Source organism: Zosterops lateralis (assembly GCF_965231275.1).
Source record: "Zosterops lateralis genome assembly, chromosome: 15".
NCBI classification, from domain to species: domain Eukaryota; kingdom Metazoa; phylum Chordata; class Aves; order Passeriformes; family Zosteropidae; genus Zosterops; species Zosterops lateralis.
In genome coordinates this window covers 4,937,307-4,955,731 of record NC_139775.1, presented here as the reverse complement: position 1 = coordinate 4,955,731, position 18,425 = coordinate 4,937,307, and positions in this window count along the sequence as shown.

The window sequence follows — 18,425 nt, the reverse complement described above, 5'->3', positions numbered from 1 at the left end:
AAATATGTGTTTCGGGATTTTTTTCTCAAATCTCTTGTCAAGTTATGGCAAATTGTGAGTGTGCAGAGATAAATTATTGGAACATTTTGTCTGCATTTGTATGCATAGATATGCACACACATATATATATAAACATGAGTATCAGTGTATTTGTGCACATGCAAGCAGATAAATAATGTATGTGCATGTGTTTGTGTGGCTATATATACACACATAAGTATATACATGAATACACGCAAGAAAGCAATTTTCCACAGCCTTTCTGTTGTTTAACAATACTGAAATGCTGGCATTCAACAATCTAAATCCTCAAACGTGTTGGAGAAACGTAGATTTTAATGGTGTTAAATGAACCATTTAGCACAGAGGGCCTCTCACCTTCAGTGGCACACTCTCAAAATGAAATCCAGTGTTCAGATACAATAATAAAAAGAAGAAAAACAATATTACCTGTTTAAAGAGAATATAAAAATCCAATTAAGTTCTGAATTTTAATTTGCTTGCAAGCATGGGTTTGTTGCTCTGTGAAAAGAATGAAAATGTAAATGACATTTCTGTGTGTTATCTACATAATCCAGAGGCTAAAATATCCTGTCATGCTTATTTTGTCTAGTGATGATAAAACTAAACAGTTTTAACTGAATTCCCTGTAAATGGGCAACTAATCAAAAATGAACATCTTTATATTCTGATCTTCCATTAATTTATGTACAAATGCTGCTGTGAAGAGATTAGCTTTTGCAGAAGAGATTGAATTGTGCCTGGCAGCTGCCAGCAGTGTTGGGCTGTGGCACTTGGAGTGCTGTGGGTGGGAGAAGCTGGAGCCACCACTCCCTGCTGGGCTGTGAGCTCAGCCAAAGGCTGGGGGCAGCTCTGAGCCCTTTGGCACAGCAAAAGACACACAGAAATTTGTGCCCAAGTGTCACCACCCTCTCCTGGCCCCTCTCTCTGGGTCCCTGGGGGATGACTCTGCTGTGATGTCTGACAGGGATGGGTGGCAGGATGAAAAGTGGTGACCTGGGGGTGCAGCAGAGACTCAGTGTGGCACCAGTGAATCTGTTCCAGACATGCCTGGGGCAGGAATAGTGCAGGAAACTCTTTCCTTTGCAATTGAATATTCCTGCATTTCCTTCTTGCCTTAGATTTGCTTCATTTGGACTAAACAACATAGAGAAAAAAAAACCCATCTGTGCTTGGACTGTAAGTATCTAAATCAACAATGAATTTGTGTTTACATAGGGCTGTCACCCACTAGCCTGGCCTAGCAAAGAGAATGTCCTAGCAGGGAAAAAAATAACAAGTAATACTTTAATGCCCCCATGCCTCTGCAGGCTGGGCTCATCCAGCCATGCCACACCTGTATCCATGCTCTTGCTCTCCAAGGAGCATTGTCTCCTCCAGGATAAATCAGCACAACTTCAGGTACTGAGGACTCAGACAAATGAGATAGCTTGTGTTCTTTATATTGATATTTAATATTTTGTTAGTGAAAGATATTTGATAAATTGCTAATTGAGAAGCATGGAACAAACCTGTGCAAGTGTTACCTGCAGAGGATGAGGTGTTACATTCAGGGTGGTGTAAGTCAGGTTACTCTCAGAAAATAACTTTTTATGTGATTTATAAAGATAATTTAAAACTGGAAAAAAGGTGGAATGTCCAAGCCCACATTTTTTGAATAGACTTTTGTGCCTAACAGTGGGATTAAAGATTCAAGCAAAGGTCTGTTGTGTGTTGATCTAGACTGAAAATTCTTGGTTCTTAAATATCAGCCTCTGGAATGATGGGTGCCCAGTCTGAAGGACATCCAGCCCTCCAGTGCTGGGAAATCTGCTCCTTCTGAAATAGTCAGAGAGGCTGTTTACAGGATCTCCAGGTCTGGATATCAGTTGCAGAATAAATTATTAAACTGTTCTTGTGAGCTAAAAATGTACAGAAAACAGGGCTGTAAAACTACCAGATCCAACAGGTGATAGGAAGCAGCTTTGTTCTCTTTTTTACAAGCTGAATGTACTGCTCCTGGCCTTTAATCTCACTACAGATTCCGGCCCCTTTGAACTGTTTATTATTTTGCAGCTCTACAGCAGAGATGGGAACAGCATCACCTGAGCCCAGATCCTTCTGTTCTTCACAAAGTTGTGCACCCATTCTGCATTTCTCCAAGTTCAGAAAGGTGGCAACTTTTGTGGCTCTTCATGTCCTATAAAGTAATTAAAGGACAGCCAGGTAAGTTTTAGATGGAAGTAAAAACTAATCTTGCCTTTTTTTTTTTTTTTTTTTGTATAGAGAATTTTTTAAATATTGTTTATACTGTCTCTACTCCTAGAGCACATCTGTTGTTCAAAGCTGTGTTTGTGAAAATGAAAAGAATTATAAGCGTATGCACAGATAGAAAACACCTTCAACATGACAAAGCTAATAGTGCATGGTTTTAACCTTGTTTCATTTAAAGCCTCAAAGCATCTCAGGGCCTCATTCACTTCTTACAGGAGATTTGTTATGCAAGAAACATCACCTTCAGCATCTCATATGAAACCACCAGGTGTTTTTCAGCCCTTCCATGTTCACCTCCTTCATCCCTCTTCAGAGGCAGCACGTGAAAATTATCCACACGTGTTTGCAAACATACCATAAACGTGTTTTCATACTCACAAAAAATCAAATTACAAAAATGTGCAAAGCTGTGATGATGCAGACAGAATTTTCCCCAGTACTTGGGTGTTTTTGTCCCTGCACGCGCTCCCCAGGAGTGAAGCATGGCAGCAAAGCCCAGCAGGTGCAGTCAGCAAAGCTGCTTTGCAAGCACTTCGCTTGCTGTTTGTGCTCCTGGAATGGAAAAACTTGAGCGTGCCCTTATTTTAAAAGTCAAACACTAAATTCAATCAGCAGAAGATTAAGCAGTGCCAGTGCATTCTGATACAGCTAAAAAAAAAAAAAAAAAAAAAAAATTCACCTCAAATGAGTTGTGTTTGAATGTTGACTCCCCAAGAAGGGGTGAGAGCTGTATGTTGTAACTCTGGAGATGGAGAACATGAGCAGCACAGTGGTAGAACAGGACTGATTACTGACTCTATTCTATTCAAACCAACTGAGTTTGCCAAAAGGCATGCAGTGGGACTTGTCCATGTACCCTGCTACTTTTGATCCTGACTCAAACCCTGCCATGAACCAGCAGGCCTGGAAGGGTTTCAGAAGAGCTGATCTCTGTGTGCTGCCTCTCATGCTGCTCTCACCACACACTGCAGTCCCTCTCTGCTGTTTGTGGCACAGTTTGTACAAATCTCACCCTGCCTGCTCACAGCCCTAGTGGTCCTTTCCCACAAAGAGCTCCAGCAGTTCACTGGAATTGTGTTCAGTCTGCAGGGCCCTGGAGCTGCTCTGGGTGCTAAGGCTGGGGGGACAAAACTGCTGTGCTGTGTGGACTCAGCAGATGATAATGGCTCTGCTGGGCTGGGCTGTTACTCCTCCAGGAGTTTTGGGGCATGCCACAGTTGCACAGCACAGCTTTTGGCATGAGCTGAGGTCCTGCAGGAAGGACAGGGCTGCAGTGTGTCTGCTGGAACAAAACCCAGGGGGCCAACCCCAGCAGACAGCTCTGGAATCTGGGGCTCTCCTGGAAACTGGGTGGGCAACAGGTTCTGAAAGGCACAGGGGAGTTCAAACCAGCTGATGGCACCACGCTGGATCTGTTCTGCTGGTTCTGGCTGCTCCAGTCCTGGATCCACGTCTCTGCCCACAGGGACAGAGGTTTCTCTTGCCTCTCTGTGTACTTGCAGAGACAAGGACCTGGGGGTGGGACAGATGTACTGACACCTCAGCCCTCCTGTTAGACCAGGCCTGAGCAAGTCTGGGATGTCCCTGTGATAATCTCTGCTTTACACTGGCCTCAGACCCTCAAACCCTGCAGCCAAGTGTGAACTCACTGCTGATGGGGAAGATGTCACTGCCCTGCATTTTGATGTCATGCTGGGCAGTAAATACAGGGCACTTGGCAAATTGTGAGTATTCCCAGCCAGTAAAGCCTGATTTCAATCATGGATTTTAATGATATCGTTCAATAAACTCTAAAGCAAATAGATATGAAAATCTATGTTTGATCTTAGAGAACCTCTCAAGTGCCTGAGACAGTTTCAGGCCCAGTGGCTGAAGTTAAGCTAAATTAAGCACTGTTGAAATGCAGAGTAGGCAGGGAACAGCTTCCCTTTTGCAGTCCTGGCAGGGCTACTGCCTGTGCAAGGGGAAATCCTTTTCAATGTCAGAAGAACCATAGGCTTTGAAATCTCCATCATCTGTGTTATCTCCTTGAATCTATCCATCCTTTCCTTTAGCACTGGAGTTTCAGTGTCACAGTGCACCCTCCCAGTCTAATTCAGCCGTTTAATTTTCAGTATTAGTTTCCAAGTTCCAGGATTTTTTTTTTTTTTTTTTAAGTGAAGCTGGAGTTAGATTCATGTATACTGCAATGCATTAATATATAGAACACAAATGACCTGTCTCTAATCACAGTGCTGCTTTTGGTAAGAAAACATAGAGGTATCTGTAATATTCATCCAGCTGAAGAAATCTGAAGTCTTTGGTGCTCTTCAGATTTGCACCATTTCTGTACTAAATACTGTGAGCATCTATTTATGTGAAGACAGAGGGTAATTACAGAAAAAGTCTTTTCCACATAAATATATACTTTTTTATGCCACTTCAATCTATTTTCAGTTTAACTATATCATTTTACTATGTAAGCAGAACTTCTGGAATTTATTTATAAGAGTCTTGTAACTACCTGATCCTAATATACCTAAAAATGTGTTTGCAACTTTCAGCTTAACACTGTGTGACTTCAATCCTAGCACTAAGCTCACCTGTCTCAGAGCTCAGCATCTCCCTGGGTGAGTGCAAGCTGACACAGTTTTATCTTTTGTGAAGAGCCCTTATTTTTCCTTACCAGCCAGAGAGTGAGAGGCAGGCTGCCCACAGAAGTTGTGATCAGAAATGGATGTGTCAGCTGTTATCACCAAACTTGCATGGATGTAATCATAGCTGCTGCTGTGTGTCAGAAGAAATTGGAATGTTTGCAGCTTTTCAGTGCAGCAGGAAGGAAACAATTGCAAGGGAAACACAAACATACAGTCACACATATAAAAATACATGGGGAAAAACCCCACAGAAGTGTGCACAGGAGTGTGTGTTCACACTCAGATAAGGAGGATGCCAGAGGGAATGAGCAGAAAATGTGTTTGCAGGTAGGAAATGTGACCAAAGAGGCAGAACACATGGAAGCAGAGCACAAGGTGGGGTTTTGCAGAGCAGAAGTGATGGCAGCAGCCTCTCTGTTCCAGGGCTGAGAACAAGGGTGTCAGGGTGAGTCCACTGCAACACTTCTGGGTCTGGGCTGGGCGGAACTGCACACACTCTGAGAGCTGTGCACTCTTACTATAGAGGCAGGTAAAGCCAGGAGGAAGGTTTTGTGTTGATGGACAAACACTCCACAGCATCTGGGAATTCTAAGAGGAACAAGCTGCTCAGAAACACTGGTATGTTCAGTGAAATTGATGCACAAGCAGGATGAAAGGCTCTAAATGGAGACAGAATTTTTCTAAGGGGCGATACCAGGTGTGGGAATGGTCTCTAGGGTTTGTGTCTCCCTGCCATAATCCTTTCTGCCAGTCCACTTATCCCCTTCTCTCTTTTCATTCCTGAAATTGTGTGACCTCCTGTGCATCCTCATGTGGTCTGACCAAGTCCTATCCCCTCATGTGCACAGTAAGTTCCTGCACTTCTGACAATGAGGGTAGTCTGAATTGTTCAGTTTTATTCCTGCTAGGGTGGTTTGTTTTTGGGGTTTTTTTTGTCTATATGCTTCTTGTCAATGCTCAAAGGAGCAACCTGTCTATCTCTGGCTTACATGCAGTTCCAGCTGAACAGCACTAGGCTTCCAGCAGAAGGATTGAAAGAACAAAGAAAAAGGTTCATTTAATTTACCTTGAGGGATAGTTCATTTTTCAAATAGAGACAATTTGAAAAACACAAAGCACTATGCCAATACCTTAGTCACTCTCAAAAACAAAATTAAGTCTTTTTTGGTAGAAAAATAAATGTCAACGCTGTGTACATTTGCATCCAGCAGCAATTCTGAAGCTAATTTCGTAGTAACTGATAAGCTGCTATATTGCTTTATTATGAGCATTGAAGCTTTAAACATCCCTGTCCAGGCCAGACTTGGCCTGACACCAAAGTGGTCATTTGCCAGGTACCCTGCAGGCTGTACCCAGCAGGCTGAACAGTAATCAGAGCTGGCACAGAGCTTCAACACTGATATTCACTGGTGGCTGAATACAGTTCAGAATATCATGGACCAAAACCCCTAACTTACACAGGGCTGCTTAATGAAACCAAAATCTGATTTGGACAATATGAGTTGTCCATCAGATTAGAAAAGAAGTTGCCCTTTAAGCAGGACATCATTAAGTAGCTGATAAATGGATGTTTCTATGAGTGGAATTTCAGGATGCTAAATGTAAATCTATATCTTCCTTTCTGAGTGATGCTGATAAGTATCTTTATTCTCCATGAAAGTGACTGTGAGAGTGGCCTTCTGAGAAAGGTGCACAGTGGTTTATTTTCCTGTCAGAAGACTGTGGCCATCCTGGCTTCATGCAGGCACTGTGGTAACTTATTTTTAAATGCAGAACCCCCATCAGCTGAGGTGCAGTGGGTTATTTTCATTGTCTGCCCTCCCAGTACACACCCACTGACCGCTGCTGGTGCTGCAGAGATGCACAGAGGGCTCTGTGTGCTCAGTGCCTGGTTGTGCAATTCAGTCTGTGTCTGCAGTGCTGCTCTGCCCACTCAGGGCTGCTGCCAGGCAATTCACCTCTTTATTCCTGCTCCTTCTGCTGGGAATTTCTACCAGGGGCTAATTTCTACCAGAGGCTCTTGTTATTCTTTCTAGCTGGGCATCTCAGACTCCACGCCAGCGAATCCTCCTGCTGATAAACTCCTCCTCTCATGTCAACGAGGTGCAATTACAGTGACAGCCCTGGCACGTTCAGGGCTGGGGTGGACACAGCCCTGGGCCACTCTCTGCAGTCTTTGCTCGAGAAAGCCCAAAGTGAAGGACAGGAAGGTTTTGTCCTTGCAGGACACAGAAGGACACGTGTGCTCTGGGCTTTTCCAGATGGACTCAAAGCACTCCCACTTGGCTCCTGCTCTGAGCCCACCCCAGGAAGAAGATGGTTCTCCCTGTGGGCTTCTCCAGGTGAGGCTTTGGGAACCTTCCTGCTCATATGTGATTTCAGCAACAGAGACTCTGCAGCCAAAAAATGACATCCATGAAGCCCTGCCTGCACCCTGGACCAGCATAAGGGTGGCCCACGGGGTTTTGTGGCATTTGCAAAGTGCTCTTCACCAGTTCATGCAGCTTCTCTTCAGCTTAGCAGATCCTCTTCAGCTTTCTGCAGCAAGCAGGTGTTTCTCCATATTTCCAGTCTGTGAACTTCAAGAAATCCTGAAATAATTTGTCATTTTATAAATAAGTTCTAGAGGCTGTCACCACGAGGCTGTCACCACGCAGACAGATGCAAACATGCGCAGTGTGTGCTGATACTGAGATCAGAATAAAGGCCATCTAAAAGCAATTACACTTCCAGGTATTAGGCAAACACAATTATTTAAATTGCCAGTCCAAAACAGTTGATAAAATAGATAATTAAAAAAGATTGACCTAAAGCTGATTTTAAATTACTCTGCAACGTGCACATAACTTATATAATTGCTCTCTTGTGACCCAGCCTCCATTAAAAAAGAAATTTCACCTAGGAAAAAAATTACATATGCAGAGCACAGTGATTAAAATAAATACTTATTCTCCTGAATGCTGCAAATTATGTGAGAAATTGCATTAAAAAGGAACAAATTAGCCTTGCATTGAAGACTGTACTGTGGTCTGTCATTTTAATAAATCACACTCAGGTGTTACTGAAATAGAACGTATGACAATGCATTAGCCCACAGAAATAGTAGATGACCTAACACATGTAGATATATAAAAATTAAGCTGGAAAAAGACAGAATAAGATCATGGAATAATTTAGTTTGGAAAAGGCCCTTAACAATATGGAGCCCAACCACTCACTAAGCCAGCACTGCCAAGTAGATGCTGAGATAATGGGGGGCTTTGTTTTTCTTATTCAGAGTGAAGGGGCTCCTAAATTACATTGGGGGTCCTCTCCTGCCATGAGCACTGAGCTCCTGGGGCAGCAGCTGCTGTAGAGGGGTTGCATTCACACTGCACCAGGCAGAAAAGAGGAGCAAGAACTGTGACACAGGCAGGTTAAAGGCCAGAAAAGAAGAAAATCTTACACTGCCTGTGTTGTGAGATGATGATTCTGAGCTTTTAATGTCTGGATGCCCAGCTGGAGCAAAGAAACTGTTGAGACAGTGGAACCACAGCAGTTTATACCCAGTTCTGTTGCTTTTGATCTTCTTCATGTTGGTTGATGCTTTTGGCACCTGTGGCCAAATATAAGCATTGACAGCAACACCATCAAATGAAAAATAAGCAAATTTTGACCTATGTCTGGGATTTGCAGAAACTGTTGGAAGACATGACCAGCACCAATGGACATTTCTTGAGGAAAATCCTGTAAGACTCTCATTTTAATATCATGTAGCTCTGCCAGTCTCATTGCAGAAACATGAGAGCTTTCAATTTAAAATGCTCTCCTGCACACAAAGTACTTCTCCAAACCTGTCACTTCTCAGGAGGCCCTTTCTCAGGCAGTCTGCATTTTAAATTGAGCAGTTATGACAGTTTTCACTGCAAAAGGGAACAAATTAGTGAAAGCAGAATATATAGGAACTCAGTTACAGGAGCAGCTAAACAACAGTAACCTGCTCCTGGGAAATAAATGGCTTGGATTTTTGCAGTGACCATCCATAGGAAGAAAAGAAAGTCATGTAGGACTAAACAAGCTGGCCAGTTTTGTGCCTAAAGTAATGAGTTACAAAATGGCACAAGCCGAGATCATTAATCCTGAATTTATTGACAAGTTTGAAAGCCCTGGGTAGATATTTGTTAGAAATTCAGCTGACAGTGCAGCCGGCTCCTTTGTCTATGATATTTTGAAGCCCTCTGCAATTTTAGATATGTTTGTTTTCCTGTGATGTCTCTGAGACAGGGTGATGTGGTTCCCATTTTTGGGGATGGGATATTGAAGCTCAATGACTTGAAGCCAAATTTCACTGGCTCACCTCCATGCCCCTTCCCCCTTTGCAGACAGCTGCACTTGCACAGTGGACACAGCTCATTTCATATTGCAGGTTTTTTACATGAATTCAAGGCTCAGCCTGTGACTTGCTGAGCACCACTAGAATGGAATGGTTAGGAAGGAGCTTTTTTACTAATCTGCTTTTAGAGTCCAATTTTCACATCTGAGTCTTATGATAGAAGATCAAAGTCCCTCATTAGGGAACTGAATCCAATATTTAATACACTTAATGCCACTTTATATACTCACAAGATAGTCTGGTTTCTGTATGAAACAACATCCAAACTCCTTGTGACACTTAATGAAGGGACGAGGAGTGTTTTTAAGCCCTCATTTTCCATGCTGTTACACGGTGGTGGAGCAGGGCTGACTTCAGTAGTTAGAATGTCACACAAGCAGCCTGTCAAAAGCAGGATCAGTCTCCTCTGCTTTCCATCAGGGGATACAGAAGTATCCTTATTAATGCATCTGTCTTTCAAAAACTGTGCTGTGGTATCCTGCACTAACATCTTTGGAACATCCAGGACTTGGGGAATGTCAAAACTCAGCATTTGAGTGCACACTGTTGCTCTGTAAATTGTATTGGAACTGATTAACCTATCAATCTCTATTATTCAGCCACTGGAAACAAGACACACACTTCTCCTGGGGATTTACCTGGAGTGAGATCAAAAGGAAACTGCTTTCTCCCCTTCCTGAATAAAGGTTCAAAATTTGTTTTGACCAGTGATGTTGAAAATAAAGAAATGTATCTATGATGTGACCTCAATAACTGGAGTGATTCCCCTGTGATTAAGGCGGGAAGTGTTTGAAACATGAAAAGTTCCACCCGTGTTCAAATGAGAGAGGCCCTGGTTAATTATTTACAGCAGCCGAAAGCTCATCAAAAATTTAACCAAGATATATTTCTCTATGATTGTGCAGGCACCACAATGTGCAGAAATGGAGGCTTTAACTCTGTTAAATGAAACCCTTGAGTTTTCACCTCCCAGCTTTCCATTCCAGGCTTGGGGCAGGAGTGGTGGGGGGAAATGGATCCTTTTCTCCCATCTCCCCTCTTCCCCAAGCTCCTTCAGAAAACTGCCTTTGGCAGCAGTGATGCACATTAGTGAGGTGGATTTAAATAGCACACCCTGGCAAATAAATAGCTTAAAGCTGTGGAACTGCTGCAGGAGGGGGTGGCCTTGGCCCAGAGCAGGATGGAGCTGCAGCTTTCCAAGGCTACAACCATCCCTCCTTGGTAGGCAAGGTCAAACACAACCAGGCTGCAACAGGTCCATTCCTCTCCCATCCGTGCTGTGGCTGCTGGTTCTGAGCTTGCCAGAGCCTGAGGAAGGGAGGGAAAGCATGGACTACCTTCCCAGTGTCCTGTAGAGTAGTTAATACCCATATCCTCTCCCCTGTAGCACTGGCAGAATATAAGTGTTCTTGGTGAAGGTGAGGAGGGGATTTTACAGGATCAGAATAAGCCCCAGGAGTGACAGATCCTTGGTTTTCTACCCATTATTGTGGGGTAGGTGCTGCACTGAATGGCATCTCTTTTCTGTTTCTCTTCTTTGGACTGCTTTTCTTTAATTTTAATTTTTGGTTGCTTTTTTTTTTTTTTTTTTTTTTTTTTGTTGTTTGTTTTGGTGTGTTTTTTGTTTGTTTTTCTTTTTTTTTTTTTTTTTCTCCATTGACTCAATTCCCACACATGAGAAGTCAAAGCTTTGCAGCTCCCAGACTGTTTAAAGCTCCTTCCTGCTGATGTTTCCCTGTCCAGAGGTGAGTGCAGGTGCAGGAGCAGCTCTGCAGAGAGGTCTCTGCCACCCCAGTGAGCAGAGGGACCCACAGACCTTGAGCCTGGGCTCTTAAATAGCCACTGCTGCAAACTGGATGCTGTTTTTAAGCAATTTAGTTCAGATCTCACCGATTTTGTGCACACTGCCTCAGAGCTGGGTCTGGGCCATTGCCCTTTTCTTTGAAGTCCATTGCATTTGTGAATTTCTTTGATCACTGCTGTGGAAATGATGGAAATGTTTTTCTCACAGGTTTCTATGCACGCAGGCATAAAGAGGGCTGAGAACTGCAGTGAAGGTGAAATATCTGACCTTATCTTGACTTGGTTAAGATTAAAGTAACATTAAATAGGCCAAAATTATGTACTAAGTACCTTGAGAGACTGATGAGGAGGGAGCAACTGTATTCTACTTCTATCAATATACTCAATACTTACAGAGCTTTGCCACTGAGCTTAGTGAGTGTCTGGGATTTAAAAATGCCAGACACCACCTTGGGATTGCTAAGGCATCTTGTGACACTGAGCTTCCAGTGATGGGACTTTATACCTAATAATCCCAAAGAGACAAAAGGAAAGGAAGGAAGAAAAAAAGGAAGAAAGGAAGAAAAAGGAAGAAAGGAAGAAAAAGGAAGAAGGGAAGGAAGAAGGGAGGAAAGGAAAGGAAAGGAAAGGAAAGGAAAGGAAAGGAAAGGAAAGGAAAGGAAAGGAAAGGAAAGGAAAGGAAAGGAAAGGAAAGGAAAGGAAAGGAAAGGAAAGGAAAGGAAAGGAAAGGAAAGGAAAGGAAAGGAGAAAAGATCTATTCTTTCTCATTTTCACACCATCTCTGAGCAGAAAGGTCACAAACCCAGCAAATTTGATTTCCTGGAGAAGTCCTGGTCTTGCTTCATTCTCCCAGATTTCTGGAGCTTCCCAGAAGTGCTCTGTGCACTGAACCACTGGAGAGAAAGAAACAGCCCTGTCCCAGCTGCCTGTGCTGATTTCTTTAATTTCTTAGTCCACACAGCTTTGTTATAAAAACTTAGGAGAAAAATCTCTGAGTCCTTGTCTATAGTGCCTGTAAAAGGCATTCAAAGTTCAGAGGTGATCAGCCAGGGAAACAGTGATAGGAATAATGTAGAAACTGCTGGAGAAGTAAATAATGGCATTTCTTACCATTACCTCAGCCTGTGGTGACCCAGCTCACAAACCCCACTCATGATCATCTTCTCTGGAAAAGATGAGAAAGGAACAAAAAGGGTAGTGAGCAAGAAAACAAGGTGGATCTAGAAAAAATAGTCCATGCAAGAATGAACATCAGACTCTCTGGGCCTTCAAACCATGAAAGATATTGAGAATATTAACATGGAATAATTCTTCATCCTTTCTCACAGTACACGAAATACTTTTTATACTGAAAAGGTTTTTGGTGAATAGCTAAAATAAACCCCCAAAATCAAGAGGAATGTTTTGAGGCTTTGCAAGTGGTAACTAGGGAAAGACTCTGAACAAGAGTAAGGCTTTCATTTGAAGTATTACTGTATATTTTGATTCCTTTGTCTCAGTTCATGATATAATGGAGCATAACTGATGTAACTTGGCTTGATGTGTCTCCTTGTTACATGCACTGGAACAATATCTGCAAAAACATTTGAAATTACACATTTTTACAGACATCTATTTAAAGGCTCGGTAGCTTCAAACAAGCAGAGCACTTAGGCGTACTTTAAAGGCTTATTTCCTGCAATCATGCATGGGTCATGCCTTAATCCTCATCAGACAGCACACTTTGGGATCCTGATTACAGGAGGGGGCAGTGGAGGAAGGACACGGAAAAGCAAAATTAGCAGAGTTTTCAAAAAGAGCTCAGAGATCTTGTACCCAGCAAGTGAATCTTTGATGCTAATTTGGAAGAGAGCTGATTTTTTAGAATTCTGAAGGAGGGAACCCAAGAGGCAAAACAAAGTTGATGATTCAAAGTATCTGTTAGGAGAATGAATGTCAGTGCTCAGCACTGTGTGACCATATGTGACAAAAAGGTCAGGCTTTGGAAGAATCAGCTGTCCTGGCAGGGAACATACAGTCTAATGGGAGAAGCTGCTAAATCCAGTACTTCTTCTTAAATTACTGAATTTCTCTAGTGCTTTTTAATATGGTTTTTAACAAAAAGGCAGGTCTATGAATTATTTTTGAGTAAGAAATGACAGGGTGGCTTTGTTTGACCTTGTACTCCTGTTAAATGAGATGGGGTGTGAAAGGACCCTGGTTTTTTTACCTGAGAGAGGTGGGAATCCAACAGCTTTCTGCAGCAGATAGGAACTTGATTCTGTGCCACTTTAAATAAGTTAAGCAAATAATTACCTGTGAATAAACCACTCAGGGAGAAAAATGCCAAATATAATAATACATACATATGCCTTTTTGCACTTTTTAACAGAATGCTCATTACAGTACACAGCTGTATTCAAGAACTCTCCAGTCACACACATTTTCTGCATATACTCTGCAGTCACCAATTAATAGAGTATCCATTTAGGGGATATTTTAAAAACAGCCATTATTTCAAGATCTGTGAATAGACGGCAGAAATCTGTTTATTCCTTTCAAATACACCTAGCTGAAGTGTAAAACACCCACATTACTTAAATAACTTAGTTTGTGAATAATGGGTATTTGACAGTTGAACAGGAGGCTTTTGTATTTTAAAGTATGAGGAAGGGAATTTCCTTTGCCTTCACAAATCATTGAGATGCCAATATTTCTGGAGTATGGGGTTTTTAAGATGCTCTGTTATTACAAACTTATTATTAAGAATTCTTCCAAAATGTCCTGAGATGTGCTCATGCTTATTATTGGAAGGACTTCCCCATCTCCTTATACCTTTCTGTTTAAAGATTTATTTTTTTTTCAGTGGATGTGGTTTGCAGAAGCCTCCAGGCTGCTCTTGCTCGTGCCGGCAGAGTGACCTTGAACTGGTCAGGCAAAAAAAAGGAGAGAGCACAAATCCTGCCTTCATTCCTACCCTGTGTGCTCCAGTTATTGTCCATTATCTCCCCAGAGACTACTTCCAGAAACTGAGCTGTAGTTTTCCTCCCTCTCCACATTTTTACCTGATGCCTGGTGATGTCCAGAGCTGTACCCAGGGCTTCCTCCTGCACTGAGCACTTGGCTCTGGGTCACATTTATCAAGGGCAGCAAGCACAGGAAGCATTTTAAAGCCTTTTTAATAATTCCAGTAACTCAAAATTTGATTTGAACTTGAGTTGTTCACCTGCAAGGCAGGAGGATTCTGCTTCCAGGGGGTTTCTGGCCTCTTGCACCCAGTTACTGAAGGTGCTGCAGCCAAACCAGAGGCAGCGTGAGGAGGAGAAACTTTTCCCAGTGTTGTAAAAATAAGGGAAAATTTCAGGAGGTATTGCAGCTCTTCTGCAGGACTGTGATGAGTAACCAACCAGTTCCAGTGGTCATAAAGTGGGGACAGAAAGGTGCTGGCTGTGATGTGCTGACAACCACTGGCTTTGTGTGCATTTCTGCACATGCTGAGCCCTGAGCTGCTCTGGCTGCTCCTTCTGCATTACCCAAACTGTCCCTGATTGATTCCTGGTGCAAGATTTGGCGTCCCACAATGTCACAACTGTGGCAGAGGTATTTCTGCAGCAAATCCTGCAGGAAATGCTTGAGCTGATTTGTCTCAGAGCATCACTGTGATCTGCCTGCATTAGGCTGTGCCTGGGTGCTGTTCAGGTGCTCTCTGAACTCCAAGAGTGTTGATGGACTCTTGTCTCGCTGAGCAGCTGGTAATTGTCAAAGGTGTTTACAAGCCTTTCATAAGTGGAGAAAAACCCAAAAAAGGCCAGGGCTCACATTTTATAATACTGGTTTGTAAATTCAAGACTCAAATATTTTGATTTCTGAGATGGAGTTTAATCTCACTCCTGTGAAAAGCCTATTTCTCTCTACCTGTTACACTCAGGAGCACTTCTGCAGATGAAAACCAACTTCCCATCCTGCAGCCTCCCACAGACATATGCATGCACATTATGTCCCATGTTTAATTGCCTTTCAAAACTGTCTTATCTTGGCACGAACTTGTCTTTGGTTTATCTCTGCTCAGGATAAATGCATACCTAATCTTATTACTGGATGCACTCAGAGCAGACAATCTCATTAATAGCCACCCTTGAGGGATTTTTATCCATGGATCAATTTCATAATTGGAACACAGCTACATAATATATAAATATATCCTTTCAGTGGCACAGCCGTTCTCAGGCTGTTCAGTCTTGCACATATCATGAGGAAAAAAAAAAAAGAAAAAAAAAGAATCCAGAAGAAAGAATGTATTTTTAAAATGGAGATTCTACTTGGAAGCTTTTTAGGTTTTCAGATCACACCACAGGCTTACAAGCTTGATTTGTCAGGTTCATGATTGTAAGTGGATATGTGAGTTCTATCATTTTTAGCCTGGATAGTCACTAAGAATAGTTTTCCTTATTCTTAGTGGCATTGCATTGCATTCTGTATTCTGTTTGTTGTAGCATATAGAATTCTATAATGGGAAAAACCCATCAGGTTAGCTACATATCATTTTCTAAAGCAGCAGGAGCCATGCAGCTTTTAAGAATTAAATTATGTTCATTTATTCAGTGACTGCAAAATACCCTGCTAAGAGTGTAATAGCTTAAAGGCTTCCTAATCAACTTTACTTCATCATTAAATAATTATGCTTTGTGTATCTGAACTACACTTTTGTCACATCTCATATACAGGCTGGTTAGTGAATATGAGTCATTACCAGGGCTGAGTGAACCATTCATAATTAAACCTGAACCAAGCAAAACTGCCTGGTTTTGAGTTGTGTGAAGCTTTCAGCATGTCTGGGCTACTTTTCCAACAAACTTCGATTCAATTATATCCAAACCCCAGCAAGATAAAACATATATTTGCTGCACAGACCCAAACCACAGCAAGAATTGCTGTTTGGAGTTTGGTTGGTTTTGCCCTCACCCCTGTCCTTCTGGCAGGATCATTACACCTCTGATACAAAGGGATTCATTTTCTTTCTCCCTCCCCCTCAGCAGGCACACAGTGAGGCTCTTGGAATACAAACACAAGAAATTAGTGAGCAAGTGTTACAAAGTTTTATCTATTTGTGGCTGCAAGTCATGCAACTGTACACAAGGTTTTCCATGATGGCACCACTGGGTGCTATGAGCCAGCTGGTCAAAGTGGGAGAGAAATTACTGCCATAATTCAAGAGGTGAATAGTGATACCAGTGATAAAGATGATAATTCAAAGAAATAGCAAGAAGTGCGTGTTCATGTGTTTGATTATTAGCAGATCCCAGATCTCCCAGAAAATCAAACATCCTCATCAGCTGCCCACAGCCATCTTTTGATGTTGTCAGCAGCAAATCATACTGTCTCTGCTGTGCTGGGGAACAGGCTGCAGTGAAAACAGAGACATTCCTGGATGTGTTTTCTTGTTGTGGGGCTTTGCAGGGCTGAGGACAGGCTGTGCTGTGCTGTGCTGTGCTCACTCAAGAGGCAGTGCTCTGAATCCAGATCTTAGGAGATAAAAGGGCCCCATACTGACAAAAAGACACCCAGTTTAAATTGTGATGACACCTCACCATCAGACTGATGTCCTCAGGGACAGGGGGGAATACCTACTGCTTGCTGTCTGCAAATCAAATCAAAACCAGAGCCACATTTCAAACAAAATTGCTACCCAAAGCACATGGGAAAAATGGAAGTGTTGGGAGGACAATTGATTGATAGGGAGATATCTTTGGAGTGCACCATTCAATTGCATCATTTATATTTCATTAAGCATGAAATTATGTTTATAATTGTATTAGACAACTCTGTGAGAGATATTAGCTCAGAAGCCCAGACTGAATTAAAACAATTATTAATTATTACTCTGTTTTTTTCATTTTTAATGGAATCATGCTCCTGAATTCTGAGCACGGGTGAAGGTGTCTTACTTCAATACATAAAAATACCACTTTGACTGGCTATTGTGTAACTGAGAGGATAGGAGTGGGTGTTACTTAATGCAAATACTATTTCATCTAGGGATGCACTGTGTGTAATCTACGTGGATAATGGAGATTGGAGCTCCAAAATAGATAAATGGTCAATGGCAGGGAGATGGTGCAGCAGCCTCAATAACAGGGCTCTCCTCCATGATGAGGAGACCAAAACCATAAGAAGAGTTTATAAAAAAATACTAATATAAAAACCTCAAATCCTGCCAAAAAATTATGGGAAGCAGGAAACAATCTGCAGCCTTGGGAGGTGTGAGAAAACAGCAGGAAGCAGCACAGAGGGAGGCAGAGGGCAGGTATCACCTGGCATTGGGGATCTGTGTGGGAGGGAGTTAAAGCCCATTGTAACCTCCCTGCTTTGCTGTGCCTTCAGCCAGCAGCACCACAGCTGGGGATGGTGTGTCACAGTGCCAAAAGTGACAGCTCTTCTTCCTGGGATCATCCACAACTCCCTGTGTGATGGGGAGGGAGTGATGGCTTGCAGCAAAATGAAAGTTCTCTGTGGTTTGTCCAGAAATCAGAGCTGAGTGCTTTTATTTCATCTAAAATCTACCAGGACTATGGCTCTCTGTTACACTTTTCCTCTTCATCCAGTGATATTAATACATATGCAAGAATCTCTGGGACTTCAAAAGGCCATACTCACCTGGTGCAAGAGCTGTAGAATGTTTCCTGAGGTGTTGCAGGTGTGGATGACACACATTATTAAAAAATACTCAAATTTTCACACCAGTGTCATGGCATACAAAACGTTCTTCAGTTCACCTTCAGGTATTTTTCTGTAGCTTTCCATCTCTCACACTTATTCTGCTAATGATTAAGCATCTCAAGCACTTTGAAACAAAGCTGTTCACCTTTAGATATTTTTTCCCTCTGTACAAGAAGAACAGATTCCTTGCTGGCATTTATCTTCCAACCTGCTCTCTGGCACCCCGACCAAAAATATTTTGAAATACGTTCCTTTTCATCTCGGAGCTTTGTGCGTGCCACGCAACCCACTTTTTTTTATTTAAGGGCTGATTTTTATTTTTTCTTTTCTCCTGCTTCTCCTTTTCTACTTTCTTCTCCTCTGTGTGCAGCTGACCACATGGTTTCATTCAGTGGAACAGCCGATTGCGGAATTAGACAAACACTTTGACTTTGCCGCTGGCTCTCGTGGCTGCTGCACCTCTGAAGGCTCCGTTCACCTCTAATTACATGTCCATGGAAATCCTGCGGAGAAGGAACAGTGTAAATCATTAGCCCTCCTAAAGGAACGTGCAGCTGAGTAGCTAACAAAGGGATTAGTGCTTGACAGGGGAAGTGTTGCAGGCTGAAGGAGAGGGTCAGGGGGCGACTGCCTGTTACACAGAA